The 17,578-nt window shown below is 46.4% G+C and overlaps 1 protein-coding gene and 1 non-coding gene across 2 annotated transcripts in view; both read left to right on the top strand.

Moving 5' to 3' along the window:
- Asic2 (acid sensing ion channel subunit 2) overlaps nt 1–17,578 on the top strand; it is a 1,069,930-nt gene that overhangs the window by 334,293 nt on the left and 718,059 nt on the right.
- On the top strand, nt 7,777–7,909 carry Mir6327 (microRNA 6327). Its single transcript, NR_106699.1, has one exon. It is a non-coding gene; the product is annotated as a microRNA 6327 (primary transcript).

Below are 17,578 nucleotides of genomic sequence, written 5' to 3'. Positions count from 1 at the left end.
GTGGGTGGTGCCATTCCCTAGCTGAGATCCTGGACTGTAGGAGGAGAGGGGGGGAGAGGGAGAGAGAGAGAGAGAGAGAGAGAGAGAGAGAGAGAGAGAGAGAGAGAGAGAGAGAGAAGCATGTGTATTCAATTCATTTCTGTCTTTCTATGGGAAGCCAGCACTGCTGCAGGCTCCTGGTGCTGGATTCCCTACCTGTCATGGTGGACTGAACCCTCTTGCCAGGATAAACCCTTCCTCTTCTAGGTTACTTTTGTCAGAGCACAGCAACAGAAGAGAAACTAAGAGAGGAAACTAAGAAAGAACGTTCTAAAGTCTTATATACAATCAATACTCAAGTTTCCTTTCTTTTTCCATTCCCTTCTCAGCCCATGGCCATTTCAGAGAGGAAAATGACCCAACCTAAAGAAACATGATGGAAAAAATAGAGAACAGATTGGTCTGCACTTCACAAAATGAGTTAGGCTCACTCTGAAACACACACACACACACACACACACACACACACACACACACACACACACACACACTTGCTTGCCTATGCCCTGTGTGAATTTGTGATTTGTCTGAAGGAAAATCAGGAAGGAGACCATTCCTTGCTCAGCTGGGTAGCAGGCTCCCTGAGTAGGGGACTCTAATGGTAAGGTGCAGTGTGAAAAGCTATTAGTTGGGGGGTTGGGGGGGACAACAGTCTTCCCTCTTGTTTCCTTTCAGCCCACCCCACCTAAAGCTTAGCTGATCACTGAGGTACTTGAGTGTGTTTTTAAAGTAACTAAACAAACTTGATCTCTTCCAGAGTCTAAACACCTACTCAGCTTAAACTTTTTAAACACAGTTTTAAGCTGGGCGACAAGGAAGATCATCAGGCATAAGAAGGAAACTTATGGGGTTACAACTGCGTATGAGCCCCGCAGAAGCCTCTTTGACCTGCTGGGCTGGCCAGTCTCCCAGCCTCCTTGGAAAGACAGTTTGTAGCATGAAAGTGATGGTGGGTAACACATTTGGCTCATGTTTGAAACTCAGGAAACATTTGTTTCCCTTTTTCTTCTTCCTCTAGAGCCAAATTTCAGGTGTAGTATAGGCAGGAATGTGTAAAAGAGATTTCAAATGCTGCTCCTGTATTCAACAGCTCCCAAGATCCTTTGTGGTGTTCTGCAGTCCAGCTCGCCCTGAGGCTTGTGCTGGCAACTCCAGCCTGTGCGCTCAAGGCAAAAGCAGAGCCTTGGCCCCTAGACCACTCAGGGAGGGGAGTGAGGTGGAAACTGGTTATATTATGCAGATGTAGAGCCATGGTGGTGGTGGTGGGGGGCGCTGCCAACTCTCTGGAAAATGAGGGACGATGCAGCTCACAGCCACTCTTCTGGGACGCATCCAAAGGGGTTGCACTTCAGGTGCCTCTATAGGTGTGACCTTCCACTGGTCACCTTGACCTCTCTGGTACTCGGTTTCTGGATTGGTTGGTTGAGGACCCGTGATGTTCTCATTAGCAGGCCAGACACTCACTCAGGATACTGTAGAGATCCTGCTGGTCTAGACCTCTAATGCCAGCTACTCAAAAGCTCAGTCAAATAGATCACCAAGCTCAAGGTTTGTGTGGAGAGTTCAAGACCAGCCTGGATAACTTAGCAAGACAATGTCTAAAAATGAAAAGTAGAAAAAAAAGCTGGCCATGTGACTCACTGGTGAGGGGAGGGGCTTACCTAGCATGCAGAAGTTCCAGATTGGGGGGGGGGAGCTGTTAGTGAAGAGAGAGGAGAGAACTGGGTAGTATCCATTCCAAATATTCACGTTCAGATTGTTATCATAGTTGGGTATGATGGTGTATGCTTGTAATCCTGGCACTCAAGAAGCTGAGGCAGAAGGATCACTGTTATTCTGAAGCCAGCCTGGGCTACACAGTAAGGACCAGGTCAGCTGAGACTATGTGGCAAGAGTCTGTGTTATTAACTAACTAGCTAACTAACTAACTAACTAACTAACTAATTAGCTAATTAAAAACTTCCATAGCAAGTTGTTGAGGTCCTTTACCCTGTCTGTGGGATAGCGCTCTTGACTCAGAGCCTGGCTCACAGTGAATGATAAACACTGCCCCTCCCTATAGCCATGAGTCCCTTTCACAGTATTGTTCCTTGCTGGAGGCTCACTGTCTGCCCCAACTGGACACATCTTCCATAGGCCATATGTTCCTTCGGACCGTTCTCTCCTAGTCTAGCAGTAGATCTACAGCCTTGTCAGAGACCTCTGAATTAGTCTGTCTTCTGGAAGGACCAGTTCTGCTACCATCCCAGAGGGGGGTGGGAATTGAAAATCCAACCCCGCAGGTTTCAATCTGAGAAGCATTAACACTAGAGAGTATTTCAATTCAAGGCGAGGAGAGCGATAAAGCAGTGGGTACCCAGCAGAGGCAGGCTGGGGAATTGCCATCTCCACGGGCTTGATTACAGAGAACTGGTTCATGTTCAGAAGGCAGCTGGCTTCAAGGGTGAGGGGTAGATTTACAACCTGGGAAGTGTGGGGAGCCTTGGAAAGAAGTTAACATCGTGAACCAGCAGAGATCTGGCATGGAGTGAACTTGTACATGCCCAACGTCGTGGTGGGCATCTTACTGTCAAGGAATCGTAGGAGTTGTAACAACATAACAACATGGATAACACAAGACACATGTCGAGCCTGTGCTGCGTGTGAGCTGTGTGTGATCGAGGTGGTCTCCAGATGCATCATCCGCTAAAGGGGTACCTCAGTCGTCAGGTACCATTCTGCAAACAGAGATGTGCTCTCCGGAAAGTAATGTGTACTATGGGGCTGGAGTTGGGACTCTGCTCTGTCAGACCTCACAGGTAAGCCCTTAGTTGTTCAACAAGTAAGACAACCCCTCCTCTTGCTACAGAGAGAAAAGCAGTTAAGCTTAGGGGCTAGAGTAGCCTCTCTTTATTTCCTACAACCCACTACAGAGCTGGGTGAGATGAAGAGTCATGTGAATGGTTGGTTATCAATGGTGGAAGCACAAAAGAAAGACTAGCAAACCCACTGTCCCTTCTCACTGCCTCCCACCAAGGGCTTTGCACCTTTAATAGTCCTTGGCAATCACTCAGACTTCTATGAACCCAATACTTATTTACCCCCAAAGTTAACAGGTCAAAACCCTGGGTCCAATACAATGTGCCACAAGAAAAAATTACAAGTGTTATAATGTTATTATATAGTGATATAATTGACTTTTCCTTTTCCCTATTCACCAACCTGGACAGTCTCAACTCCCTAAGATAAAACGAAAGTCCCCACCATGCAATATACTGCAAAAAAAAATGGGTCTCAAGCGGAAAAGGTGATAGGCCAGGTGCCTCCAACTGCTCCTTGGTAAAGGTTAAAGTAGAGGGGGACTCCTGTTTTGCACTATCTTAAGGGAACCAGAATCTCCTGCTGGGGGCAGGGGGATACTGGTAAAATTGGCTAATCTGATGAAGGCAGTTAATCAATCAAGAGTCCATCTTCCCAGATGCGTGGAGGTTTATGTCAAGTTGACAAAACTAACTGTGACACTGTACGTGCTGTCTAGCAGTACTTCAAATCAGTGAATGGGGGCAGCTTCTCTCTGAGATGTTCTCATTCTTTGACTTGAGTATGCACTGTGCTTACTGTGTGCGTCTCTACAAGGAGATGGGGACGTGAAGTCGGGTGCCCTTGTTCATGTTCTCGTTCTCTCGTTTGTGTTCTCGTTCTCTCTCTCTCTCTCAGCATCAAGGGGTCTTAGAGTCCTTAGTTAATGGAAACAAGAATCCTAGGTTGTATTCTAAATTAAATGGTTAGAGCCACTCTGTTAAAATGTATATGAGGCTTCCTACAATAAAAAACATCTTTAGCTATGTTCCCACTTCTAAAAACCTCTCTGCAGATGTTACATGGTCTGTGTTAATTGGAACGAAATCAGTGGAGCCACAGTCAGTGGTTAATTATCTCAAGAAAGTAGAATAAAATTCATGCCTATAGCAAGCAAAGCTTGCAGCCTCAGTCGCTTTCAGAACAAATATTATAACATACATAGGGTTTTTGAATAAATACTCAGACTCAAGGTTACAAAAGAGTTGGCCTTTCAGTAGGAAAGGAACAGTCTTTGACTTTCATAGGCTATAGAGTTAATAGGATCTTTAAGACCAACTGATGCAAACTAATTAGATATTTAGCTAAAACTTAAAGAAAATTTGTATGTAGATATCTTCTAAGCATTTCTCCTACATTTATACTTCAGTGAGTTGATTCAAGACGCCTTGGATCCTTAAAACTTGTGTCAATAACATCTTAAAGATTCTCACGTTCCCTGCTTAAAAATAAAGTGTGGCTTCTGGTTTTAGCTTCCATTTTAATTCAAAAGCTTTGTGGCTTTTTTCTTTCTTTCTCCTAATTCTTACAAGTTTATACTTAAACATCCTTATGTGAAATCTGTTACCATAGTATTATGGGATTGAGATCCCAGCTGCTCAGAACTGACAAGCCCAATTGTTGAGTGACAGTTGATAGGAGGAAATCTGGTTTGCTAGGGGAAGGCACTTGAGACGATGCAGAGGTCGTGGACCTCAAACCTTCATCCTGGATAACATGAGGATGCAAAGGATCTGGAGGATAAAGAGGCACAGACAAATGCAGGCTGTGTGCTGGTGTCTCCTGTCCCCCACTAGGCAGAACCTGGAAAGCAGCCTCAGCCTCAGCCTCAGCCTCAGGGCCAGCTGTGGCGTTCTCCTAACACAGACAGATGCATTGCTTTTCTGCCATTTAACACTGTGGCAACTGTGGCAACTGCTCTGTGTTAACTGATGCAGAGAACGGAAAGCCAGAGCAGGGCATAGCAAAGATCACCAGGGTACTAGAAATGTAAAAAAAAAAAATGGTCTCATACTTAGCTTCAGTTACATTTAGGTAGGGCTTCTTAATTCTTGTAGAAAGGTTAAACAGGAGAAGCAAAAGTAATTCTGCCAAGGACAAGTCTCCAAAGGAGCAATTGTTACAAAAAGGCCACACACATCACACATCACATCACATACACACATACACATACCACATAAACCACACATCACACACATACATATATATACATACACCATATACACCACACATACAGACCACATAAGCCACATATGTTTCATACACATGCACACATCACATATACCACACACACACTATATATATGTACATATATATATACACACACATGCATACACAGAGAGAGAACATATACATTGCTATACCACATATAAACATATACATAAACCACATATACCACATATACATACACAGACCACATAAACTACCCTTACCACAAACATATGCACACATACACATGCATACACAAAGACAGAGCATCACATATACCACACATAAACACATACATAAAGCACATAAAGCACATATATAACACACACCACACATACACAGACCACATAAACCACCTTTAACACACACACACACACACACACACACACACACACACAGAGTAGGATCTCTTCACAGTCATCAGATGTGCTCCCACTAGCCTGATTTAAAACACGAACTCTGCAACTAACAGGAAATACACTTTAAAGTCATGGCAAAGTCCCAGGAGGAAAATGGCTAAAACACATTCACGAGATGGGTTCCCATGACAGAATGTACTTAACGAGATGTCAGAAAAGAGCAAGAAAACAGGGCTTCCCAACAGGAGCTTGAATGCCACAGTCACTGGGGCTGCTCTGAGTGCCTCATGCTTATTTACTTCAGGATACTTCTCCGGTAAGCAACACGGTACAGCCGGAGGAAGTGTGTTTACTTTATCCTGAGAAAGCCTCATATATGTCTGTCTCCCCAAGCCAGCATCTATGTCTGCAGGCCTTGTTTCCATCACGTCGGCTGACAAGAGATGGAGCCGTGTTATTTCCAGCCCTACTATGTATAGGGCCTCGTTCCTGAGAGCCCCAACCATGAGGCTCCACCGCCTTTCCTTGGCAGGCCAACTGAGCATCTTAGAAATTATTACAAGGCAGAAAAAAGAGAAGTATTCAGTGTGGCCACATTGGGAAGAGGAACAAGGAGGTTCAATAATCCCTTGAGTCCATTTGTGGGGTCCTGACATGATGTTCATGGAGACTGAGGGTGTGTATAAGTAATCGGGGCTGTGGGAGCTGTGGCCCTGCCCAGCCTCAGGGTCTCCTCTTGTCTCTTCTACAGAGTGGTCCAAAAAGTTGTCAGTTCTGTGTGAAATCTCTTTTCCAGAGACAAGCTCTTCCTCTGCCTGGCAGCCAGCTTTGCTCATTTCCTCCTCCCAGCATGAGATTCCTGCAGGAATTGTAACTTCTCTGTGACATCTTCATTCCCAGACAGCATTGGTGGCATGGAGAAGAGTGGTGTGATGAACCCATCAGCTCTTTATCCATTCCGGGTTCTGAGTGTAACTTACAGCATACACCATCACTTAAGCCAAATACCACAATTCATTAGATACAGGTAAGAGTGAAACAATGGGTGAGGCATAATCCGGTGGGCTGTGGAGAGGGCTCAGCAGTTAGGAGTACTTACTGCTCTTACAGTAGACCAGGCTTGGTTCCCAGCACTCACACAGCAGGGCACAACTGCCTGTCACTCTAGTTCCACGAAATTGGGCTTCTTCTGATATCCAAGAGTCCCTGAGCACGCGGTGCCCATGCATGCAGTGCACATGAATAACATAACAGTATTAATTAATTTTTCAGAGCAACTTCACATTTCAGAGTGGTGTCACACTGCCCTTGGGGGATAGGTGAAGGCAGCCAACGAAAATGAGCTGATCTCTCAATACCATTCCTGCTGTGGGCCTCAGGCCTGGAAACCGAAAAGCCAGAAAGTTCTCGCAAGAGTGTTGCTCCCATACCATGGTCCCTTGTTACAGCCTGTCACAGGCTTCCAGGAGCCTGACATTCAATTTTAAGAATTTCAGGGGACTGAGCACGCCATTGCTTGACATCCCACTATTTCGATACCAGCCGTGAGCAAAGGACTTTTCATTTCCTGAAAGTGACAGGAAATTGAGGAACCTGCCTGAGATATCATCTTTGTGTGGGCAAAAGAGGTTGATGAAGTCAGTTGGCCAGACAGTCCTGTGAGTGGAAAAACACAAAACAAAAGCCACCAGCCAAACAAATCATACACCCAAGCTGTGGCGAGCTCCCACCCCATCAAGTCCCATTCTGTCACTATCACGGTTATGTCTGTGAGAAAGAAACCCCGGGAAAGCATGAAGGGTTACTTACTGACCCCGGTACTAGCTGTAGAGTGGTTTGGTGGGCCAGCAACCTTGATGCTGAAATCAAAGATCAGGCACAAGGGAGAGAAATGGGGAGAGGAGGGATCAGTGGGGTAAACTACGTCTGGGGACCAAGGACTTGTTTGCACAATGGAAGTATAGATGGGGAGGCTCGGGAGAAGCCGGCTGCTCCATACACATAGTAAGGAGAGGCCCTTTAACTACAAAGGCCAGAATGGGAAGAGGAGAAAGGTCCCTAGGGTAGGTATGATGCAGCAGAAATTTCACAGCGCAGGAGGATAAGCAGGGGCTGAAGACATGGCTACACGGTCAGGAACACTGACCAATCTCATGATTGCTGTCCAAGGTCATATTCTATAACTCCAGCTCCAAGGGATACAACACTTTCTTCTGGTATCTGAAGACACACACACACACACACACACACACACACACACACACGTAAATAAAATAATAAAAATAAACAAATAAGACTAACGGAGCGGTTGCCTGCAATAGGAGGGAGGCGCAGAAGACACAGAGGAGCCTCGGTCACAGCATGGTAGACTGCGATGTCTGTAGTCCCGGCTGGGCAGGAAGTCTCCGGACTGTAGATCCATCTCCCACAGCTAGGCTGAGGAGTCTGTTCTGACTTGTGCTCACTTGCTCCAGGACCCAGCGCGAAAGAACAGCTCCCATTCCTACCATGTTCCACAGCTGTGTCAAAAAGAAGAGACATTCTAGCATGCCCTGCACTGACTAAAAACATTTGCCTAGAGTTGACCCACCCCAGCTCTACCCGCATGTCTTTTGGCCAATGCATACGATGTAGATTCAGTCACGTCCTAAAGAATGGGAGGTTTGGGGAGAAAGCTCTGCAGATAAAGTCCTTGCCTTGCAAGTATGAGGACCTGGCTTGGTTGCCCACATCAAAAACAAAGCCAGGGGCTGGAGATGGCTCAGTGTTTCAGAACATTGACTGCTCTTCCAGAGGCCCTACATCCAATTCCCAGCAACCACATGGTGACTCACAACCATCTCTAAGTTCAGTTCTAGGGGATCTGACACTGTCTTTTAGCCTCCACAGACACTACACACATGTGGTATAAAGACAGACATGCAAACAAAATACCTATATTGGTTAGTGTTCTCTGGAGAATGGATGCATACATACATATATGCATACATACAGGATATATACACACATATATGTTTCTATATGTATACAGATATGTACATACACACATATATCACACATATCACACATATACATATATATACATATATGTGTGTGTATATATACATATATATATATGTATACAGAGACAGGAGTATATCTGTATGTCTGTTTGGAAGTTTATAGGCCAGACCAGCTAGTCTGACCTATATAATAAGGCCCCAGGGTTATGAGAGACATTATCTCAAACAAAAATTGGAAGACATCTGCAGTCTTGTGACTTCCACACACATTCTGAGCATACATGCTCATGTGTACACACACGGACACATACATAGGAAGTTACACACACACACACACCCTTGTACACATGGAGAGAGACAGACCCTTTTGATGTGGAATATGTTGCTGGATTTGCCTGCAAGACCTAAAGACTGGAGGCCACAGACGGGAGCTGGTATCCCACAGAATACCAGTCTGGCCTGTGGTTAGAGTGGCCAGATCAAGAGCTGAATTCTTCCTTCCTTCACCCTTAGTCATTCCTTCTGTTTATCTTCATTGAATACAAAGTACGCATCTAGCATGAAATTAAGCTCCAATGAGGAAATAGCTCAGGAGATCCATGGCCTCTGAGCTTCAAGAAACTACTCAGGAACCTTGGATCCCGAGGTTTACTCACGATGAAGGCAGAGCTGAGGAAGAAAGAGCCCTGGCTTTTTAGTCAGACCTGATGGCTCTGACTTCAACTGGGACACTGAATTAAGTCCATTTTCCTAGATAGGTTTCACTTTCTCCAACATATTCAGGGGAGAGCTGGGGCAAATGGCGGATCTTAAACTGCCAGCTTAACTACAATAGACAATGGAGAGAAAGGGACAGGACCCGATCTAATGATGGCCGCCAAGACACACCAAGGGACCAGAAATCACAAATTTGACGTTCCTCTCCACAGCCATAGCTACTGACCTTTGTGCTCTGCCTGTCTTCCCACACTCTTCACACATGCGCAGACAAAGCGACTGAGCCCTCAGTGCTGCTACCGCCTCCTCCTCTCCAATGCATCTTCTTTAAAGCTGATGCTGACAATTTCCAAAGAGAGAGATGCTTGGCCTGCACTGCCTTGAGAGCTGCTGCTAGTACAGGAAGCTGCAGTCAGGGAAGTCATGTGTCCACTCAGTAAAGGCATCCTGAGAATGGGTATAAATTGAGTTCATAAATCCTGGGCCTGGGGAAAACAACTTTCATAATTCCTGAAACAACTGCAAAATGGCGACAGTCATGTCTTGCTCATAATACACCCGCATTAGGGAATACTTCTTTATTGAAGTCTGTGTTAGTCAGCTTTCCACTACTGCAAGAAAACATCCAAGAAAATAGACTTATACATATAAAAGGCTTATTTTGACCCTTGCTACAGGACTTCCACTCCACAATGGGTTGGTCACACAGTGGCTTTGGCGTTATGCGGAGACAACTCAACATGGCAAGGATATGGAACAGAAGACATGTGAAGAAGCAGACACAGTGAAGAAAGGGTCAGAGTGCCACAAGAGGGACCTTTCACTATGTCCCTGTTAGTGATTTCCTTACCTCTCAGTGGTAATAACTTGGGGAGCAAGACATGCTTCTCTAAGGGACGGTCAGGAACCAAGCTATGAAAAATCCTGGTATTCAAATCAGCATAGAAGTGACTTCTCAGCCACACGACTCTTTTTCCCTGTGCTACAATCATAACTCCCATAACTGGTCCCTCGCCCTGCTCCAAATCCTTCCCGCAGCTGAGGGGCACCGAGAAATGGGTGTGAGCTACACGGCTGAGCAGCTTCTGAATCATTGGAGTCGTTTCTGTCCTGTGTCCCAGGAACTAATACGGAGTACAGCCTGCTCTCATGAATTTGGATCTTGGTCTTCTCAGGCTGCATCCTCGACTCACATGCGCTGAGCACCTGCTGAGGGCTTAACACTAACACAGAGGGACCCGTGCATCTCTCCTTGCCTTTAAAGGTTGTTGTCAGTGAACCGACAGGCTCCCAGGCACTCCAGAGATACCCGACTCCCTCACAATTCTTCTCCATGCCCTGCCTCCCAGGAGGACCAGTTGTTACTGGGACTGTCAGGGCCTTGAAACAAAGATTTGGGGGAAGAATGCAGGAAAGGACACTTGAGCTGGGATAGTCTCATGATCTTACGAAAAGGTTTGCGGTCTCACCTGAGGCTTGGACAGAAAAGGGGAGTGTGGAGAAGGTGGTGACCTGTGCTCGTTCTAACCAGTGCAGTGAACTTCACACGGTGGGTGAGCGCCGCTGAAACTGTCTACTTCCTTGATCATTGCTTTCTGCCTCAGCCACCTCTTCCATCAGCTCTCATCTCCCCGCCCCCAGACTGCTGCCTGACATCCGGTCAGCACCAGCCAGCCCACAGCTACAGCAGAGACTCAAGACTCCCCTGAAGAAGCAGACCCTTTTTCCAGTCAGACCAGAATGAGTCAGGCAGAGACCTTAGGGCCCCCCAGAGCTCCCTTCGGCCCTCACCTGCTTCAAAATGGATGAGTGAGTCCTGGAATCTAGCCAGCAGAATCAACCCAAACTCAGCTCTGTTCCTCTTGACCTTTTACGACTCCAGCTAGAAATCGTGAATCACCCCCACGAAATCTCCTAAACTTGACATCTCAGAAGAACGTATTCATAGTAGAGCATGTCACCCTTACATGTGGAGCATTCAGGCAAGAAAACGGTGTTGAGATTTGGCCTCTTGTACTACTAAACACTACACCCCCCCCAAGGCCTGATTGCCCCCAGGGACGAGAGAATCCACATGTAGACTCGAGTTACTCTATGTAACTTTGCTCTCCAAGTTATGCCTGATGGGAGAATAAAGACACCTACAGCCTATAGCTGGGCAGAAGATAGGAGGGTTTGGAGGTTCCTGGGCTTGGAGCTGGAGACAGGGGGCCACAAGGAAGGGGAGAAAGACGAAGGTGGAAAGAGAAGATGTCATGGGGTAAGAATCTTGAAAACATGGCCATGAGGTTAGGAGCTGCCTAGATGAAACATGGCAAGTCATACTGTGGTGTTGTTGGCAGGGAAGTAGATAAAATAGCACAGAGGATAGATATCTGCCGGCTTTAGTGCATTAAAGGTTTGCTATAAACATAAAGGTGGTGTGTGTTTTATCTGGGAACTGAATGACCAAAGGTAGGGTCCAAATCCTCGGTTGAGACTATCTACTACAGCACAGTGGTGACTGCCCACAGACCATACATAGGAAAACTCAAGAAGCAGAAAGTAAAAAATAAAACCATCCTCCAAATAAATGAAGCACAATCTATCCTCTTTAAGACTATAACTTCAGAGTTGTACTGAGAAGATGGCTTGGTGGGTAGTCCTTGCCTTTTAACCATGAGGCTCTGAGTTCAATCCCCAGAACCCAAGTCAAAAAAGCCAAGCTGGGGGAAGTGAGGCTGGAGAGTTGGCTCAGTGGTTAAGAGCACTGGTTGCTCTTCCAGAGGACCCAGGTTCAACTCCCAGCACATGGCCCTCACAACGGTCTGTGACTCCATTTCCAGGGGTTTTGACACCTCTACACAGATGCACATGCAGACCAAACACCAATGAGCAGCTTTTAGAAAGTGAATTTGGAGGACTGAAGAGATGTCTCAGTGGTGAACAGCACTGACGACTTTTGCAGAGAACCTGAATTCAATTCCTAGCACTCACAGAGAGACTCATTACTATCTGAAACTCCAGTCTCAGGGGATCTGACACTCCTCCACAGACAGAGATGTTGGCAAAACACAATGCATATACAATGAAAATAAACAAATTATTTAAGAAAAAAATCAAAAGCCAAGCCGAACACAGTGGCGCATACTTGTGACCCCAGAACTAGGGAAGCCATGGCAGAGGGATCCCTAGAGCTCACAGGTCAGCCAGTCTAGTCTATTTGCTGAGCTGCAGACCATGTCCCCACTCTCCCCAATAACCATTTGTGACCTAAAGAATGACCCCAAGGGCCATTCTCTGGCCTTACATACATGCATATGCATACACATGTGAGTACACCTGAGCACACATGTGCACCAGCACACATACAAACATACATGACAGAATATGCCCTCATAATTATGCATTTAAATGTACATAAAGCAAAAGTACATATACAAGCACATGCATATATCACATATTTCTACCTTGCTTTATATGTAAAATCTTGTCTATCTACATATAAATGCATATGTGTATACATTAAAACATATATGCACACGCATGCATTGTACTTTATATTCTGGCTGTGTTTTTTTAAAGGGCTAAGTGTCAGAAAGCCGAACTCAAGTCTCCACATGTTTTGGGCATTCCACTGGCGACTCGGCCATGTTCAGATACGCTCTGAAATCCCAGCATGTGCTACCCACAGGCGTTCTATGTTCACTTCATAAATGTATTTTCCTTTGCTTTCATACTGGCAACATCACTAATTGTGTTGTAATAAAGTGAATATTTTGTATAATGTATGTTTAGCCGAAAGTTGTGTCCAATTAGGCAGCCTTTCTTTGGCGATTACATTTTAAAAATTCATTTCAATTTGGACAAACGGCTCTGTAGAGACAGCTGGATTCACGGCTGTCAATAGAAGTATAAAAGTCTCAGGTTCATAAAAGGACTGTAAGTTTTACATAAACACCACAGCAGTGCAACGGAGCTGTGAAAACTAATTATGCCTCAGAAAATATTAAATGTGTGGAATTCATTAGAAAGAGAAAAAAAAAAGACAAATTCTCAGACAAGCTTTTCAGTAGCTCTTAAAGAAAGGCAGGTCCCCATGCTGGCATTAAGAACTGTCGTGTTTCACACTCGTGACACTTTACACCTGTATACACATAGACAAACACACATGTAAAAGAGCAGGAAAAACTTATCATTTGTTTTTGCAATCTGACCTCCCGCCTCTAGGGGCAGTATTATGTGCACATAAGTAAATCACAGAACAGAGAGCTGGGGCTGGGAGGTAGGAGAGGAGGATTGTCCCGATGCTGGCTGGGTAGGAGTCAGAGGTCATCTCAGAGATACAGGACCTGAGCCTTGAAGGGCAGGACAGGTGTGCCAGAGGGATACAGAGGGTCCTTGTGGTGGGCAAGGCTGCTCTCCTGCTCCGCTGAGCAGATTGAGGTGGGGCCTGAACCAAATGTTTGGGAACACCTGCTTCAAGATTGTTCTGCAAGTATGTGATGATCAGCACGTTCAGCAGGGAGATCCACTCGCACCGCCCCCCCACACCATGTCATTGGAAACTGTACCTCAATCTCGCCTAGCACAGTCATCTCAATTCACAGGTCTAGGCACACCCTTTCCCACTGAGGCCAGACAAGGCAGCCCAGCTAGGGGAAGGGGCTCCAATGGCAGGCGACAGAGTCAGATACCACCCAGACTCCAATTGTTAGAGGACCCGCATAAAGATCAAGCTGCACATATGTTACAAACGGGTAGGGGGAATCCTAGATCCAACCCAAGCACGGAACCCAAATTTTTAAAAGTAGAGTATGTGATACCTCAACTCAGGAGACACAGAGATGGTTGCATTCAGATTCACTGAGGAGCTAAGCTAGGCTACTCAGGAAGTTTCAAGTTAGTGAGTGGGGGGAAGGTGACTGTGGCTTCCAAAAGCAGATGTTGAGTTCAGATGTGTCACATAGATCTCTCCCAGGGCCATGTGCCAGGGACATTTTCCTGGGGTGCTAATTCTAAATGTGTGAGCTTGGCCACTTTCTAGGTATAAAGAGCATTGAGGAGCTGCTCTTACAGTCTTAGTACTGGATACGCTCATCACACGTTGGTCTGGTGTTTAGAAAGATCCACAGCTGCCATGTGCCAGGGGAGGGAGAGGCTGGCACCAAATAGGTCAGCAATGGCCAAGCGAAGGGCTCTGGAAAGCCAGTGGTGGTCCCATGGCCAACTGAAGGCCCTGATACCTCATCCTACCAATTCACCGGAAGGTTGCAGTCGGGAGGACCAGTGAGCAAAGAGGCCATTGTTTGTGAAGGTTGTACTTACAGACGTACATGTTCAGTGTGTTTGGTGATGATTATGGTCAGAGGCCCGTTTGACTTTTTACCATCGTGACAGGGTAGAAATGGTCATTTTCAAAGCTCATGTCCCAGACCCCTGCAATCAAGTAATGAATTGTAGGAAGCAGAGGTCTCACAGAATTTGAAGTTCAGGATGATTTTAGTGGGCCACATGCATAGCTGTATTTGGCCAATTGGACATGCTTGGGAGAGAGTTGGTTGTTTTTGTTAATAAGAGTATGTCTGGTTGAATATGAAATTGTTTAATTGTCTTCTGTGTGGATGAACCCTTTTACAGTCCCACTGGCAGTGAATATGACCCGGGTCCTTCTGGAATTAGATAGTCTGTTTGGGATCTGGATATTTTGGGAGGTACTTGGAGACATACTATTTTAACCTGCAGCTCTTTAGTGTGTCTGTACAGTTCCAGGACACAGACGTCACTCAGTGACGAGAAAGAAGGCTCCATTATGTGGCCCAGCCTCCAGGAGCCTTCTATGTGTGTGTTTGTTAGGTGGGCCCTTATCAACATTTAGCTGTTTTTCGATTGGACCATTCACCACACACTCTGTAGGAGTTCTTTCTAAGTTGCTGGATTCAGGACCTGCTGGAAAAAAAAAAAAACCCAAAAAAACAAAACACAAAAACACATTCCCTGATGTGTGGCTTGGGTTTTCATGCTCTTAAATGCCTCTCCACCCCCATTCTTATTTTGTTAGCTAAAGAAAGTTTGGAGTGGCAAGTAGAATATAAGGGAGGAGAGGAAGGAGAATGGGGAGCAGGAGGAGAAAGAGGAGAAGGGAGAGGAGGAGAAGGGAGAGGAGGAGAAGAGGAGGAGAAAAAAGAATGTTGAGGAAGAGGAGGAGGGGAGGAGGAGGAAGGAGAGGAGGAGGAAGAGGGGAAGAGAAGGAGAAGGGAGAGGAGGAGGAGGAGGAAGAGAGTGAGAAGGAAGAGAAGGAGGAGAAGAGGAGGGGAAGGAGAAGAAAGAGGAGGAAGGGGAGGAGGAGGGAAGGAGGGGGAAGGGAGAAGGAGGAGGAGGGGAGGAGGAGGAGGAGGAGGGGAAGAGGAGGGGGAGGAGGAGGGGAGGAGGAGGGGAAGAGGAGGAGAGGGAGAAGGAGGAGGAGGAGAGAAAAAGGAGGGGAAGGGGGAGAAGGGTGAGGAGGAAGGGAGAAGAAGGAGGGGGAGGAGGAGGGGGAGGAAAAGTCCTAAGAACCAGGGCAGCTTATGAACTGGATTCTCTTTCATTTCTTGAGAGATAGGAAGGTGGGGCAAATGAAACTGTTGGACAGTCCTAATTACGGCACTGGTTCTGTTGAAAGGGCCACCTCTCAGGGAGGCTTCAACTGGGTCTTCAGCCTCCATGGAACTGCAGCCTGAGCCAGTCTGTGTGTCTGTCCATCGGTCTACCTTGATCTTGACTGTGGCTTCCCAGATTACAGCTGCTCCTCTTCCCCTCCTCCTCCCTGGATCCGCTCTGATGTTCCTGAGTTTAGGTTTCCCATTCTGTGATTCCCATGATGTGTGGGGCCAGCATTCTGTGAACATCTGGCCTCTCGGTCTGGTCCGTAGGCTCAGGATGTCCATTTCCTCTCTGCAGTCAGTTCATGCTGGCCACGCCCCGCCCTCAGCAGGTACAATGTTTATACTGGGTAGATCAAGCTAGCCTTGCAAGGATGTGCCACCATGCTCAGCTGGGTGTGATTGTTTCTGATTTATACCCCAACTCATTCCACTCAGGGAAAAACGCAAATCAAACAAGACCAAGAAAAGTGAAACTAAAACATGATACAAAGAGCTGAAAAACGGAAAGACGAAAGAGGAAAGGATGGAGAAGCACAATACAGTGTGTTTATGAACTCTTTAGAAGACTCAGATTGAGGGGCAGGGGGAGATCCAATCAAAAATATGTTACTTTCTCCAACTTTCATCTCAGAATCACTAAAAAATGGCCAACTGGTGATGTGATTCCAAAGACCTTTCTCTATCTTATCTTTTCAGAAGCTACAGCAATTGCTTTTTCTTCTAGCATGTGGTTCCATTGTTTAAAAAGGAACTTCAAATTAGGGCGAGCTTCCCTGGGCAATCCCTAAAATAGTCACTAGATGGCAGAATGAGACCACAAAGGCGCTGTGTCAGGTGGGCTGCTGATCTGCATGCAGCCCGGGGAGCCGCAAGCTAGCAAGCCATCTCCTGCAGGCATCTGATTAATAATGGGGCTGTAATTATCTTTACACAATCCCGATTGCAGCTCCCGTTGTAGCCTAGCTGTTAAATTAAACTGCACAAATAAATATGCCTTGCGACTCAGCCTCCCCAGCACTCCCCACCCTGGGTGGCTTCCAAGCTTATTAACATATCAAAACACAAACATTACCCCTCCCCACTCCCTTCATTTTCATAACAAAAGGGCCCCCCTTTCATCTCCGCAGCAACCCAGTCTGTATTTAAATAGCTCTGTGAAGGCCGATAACATTATTACTTTATTTTCCTAGTCTAGCCCTGGGATATCACCAATCTGCTTCCTCGGGATGATGGATGGACGGATTTTATTAGGAAGATGAAACACCCACCAGCCCAAGCGGCCTGAAGCTTGGGACTGGGTGGAGGTACAAAAGAGAGCCTGTCAAAAGCGTCACCTGGAAACTCTCGGAAGTAAGGAGGAATCCTGACTGGTCTGAGGCAGCGCCTTCTGGTTCAGTGATCTAGGGTCAAAGGGAGGAAGATGCAAGCGAAATTGGGTTAGGGTGATAGGTTCTGAATGGTGGCATTGTAAACCGTAGAGCCCTGGGCATGAAGACATATAGGGGTTAGAAGTTCCCGGAAAGCACTTCACCCCAGCTGCTGGGCTGCTGCTTTCCCTCAAGTAACCAGAGGTGCTCTAGAGATGCTGCCTCCGTCCAGGGACAGCTCAGAGATGTGGGAAGGAGCTACTAAGAAGATGCAGATCCTGAGATGAGTCCCGGTGTCAGAGGAGCTCGTACAATCCAAGGGCTCCGCAGTACAAAGGCCTGTTCGCGGCAGTCTAAACCTTCCCTCTTCCTTGCTAAGTCCTGAGGTTAACTACCCTGCTCCTGCAGTTGGTGCTCCTGTTAGG

Source organism: Rattus norvegicus, chromosome 10 (assembly GCF_036323735.1).
Source record: "Rattus norvegicus strain BN/NHsdMcwi chromosome 10, GRCr8, whole genome shotgun sequence".
Lineage (NCBI taxonomy): Eukaryota > Metazoa > Chordata > Mammalia > Rodentia > Muridae > Rattus > Rattus norvegicus.
This window is presented reverse-complemented; position numbering and strand designations above follow the sequence as displayed.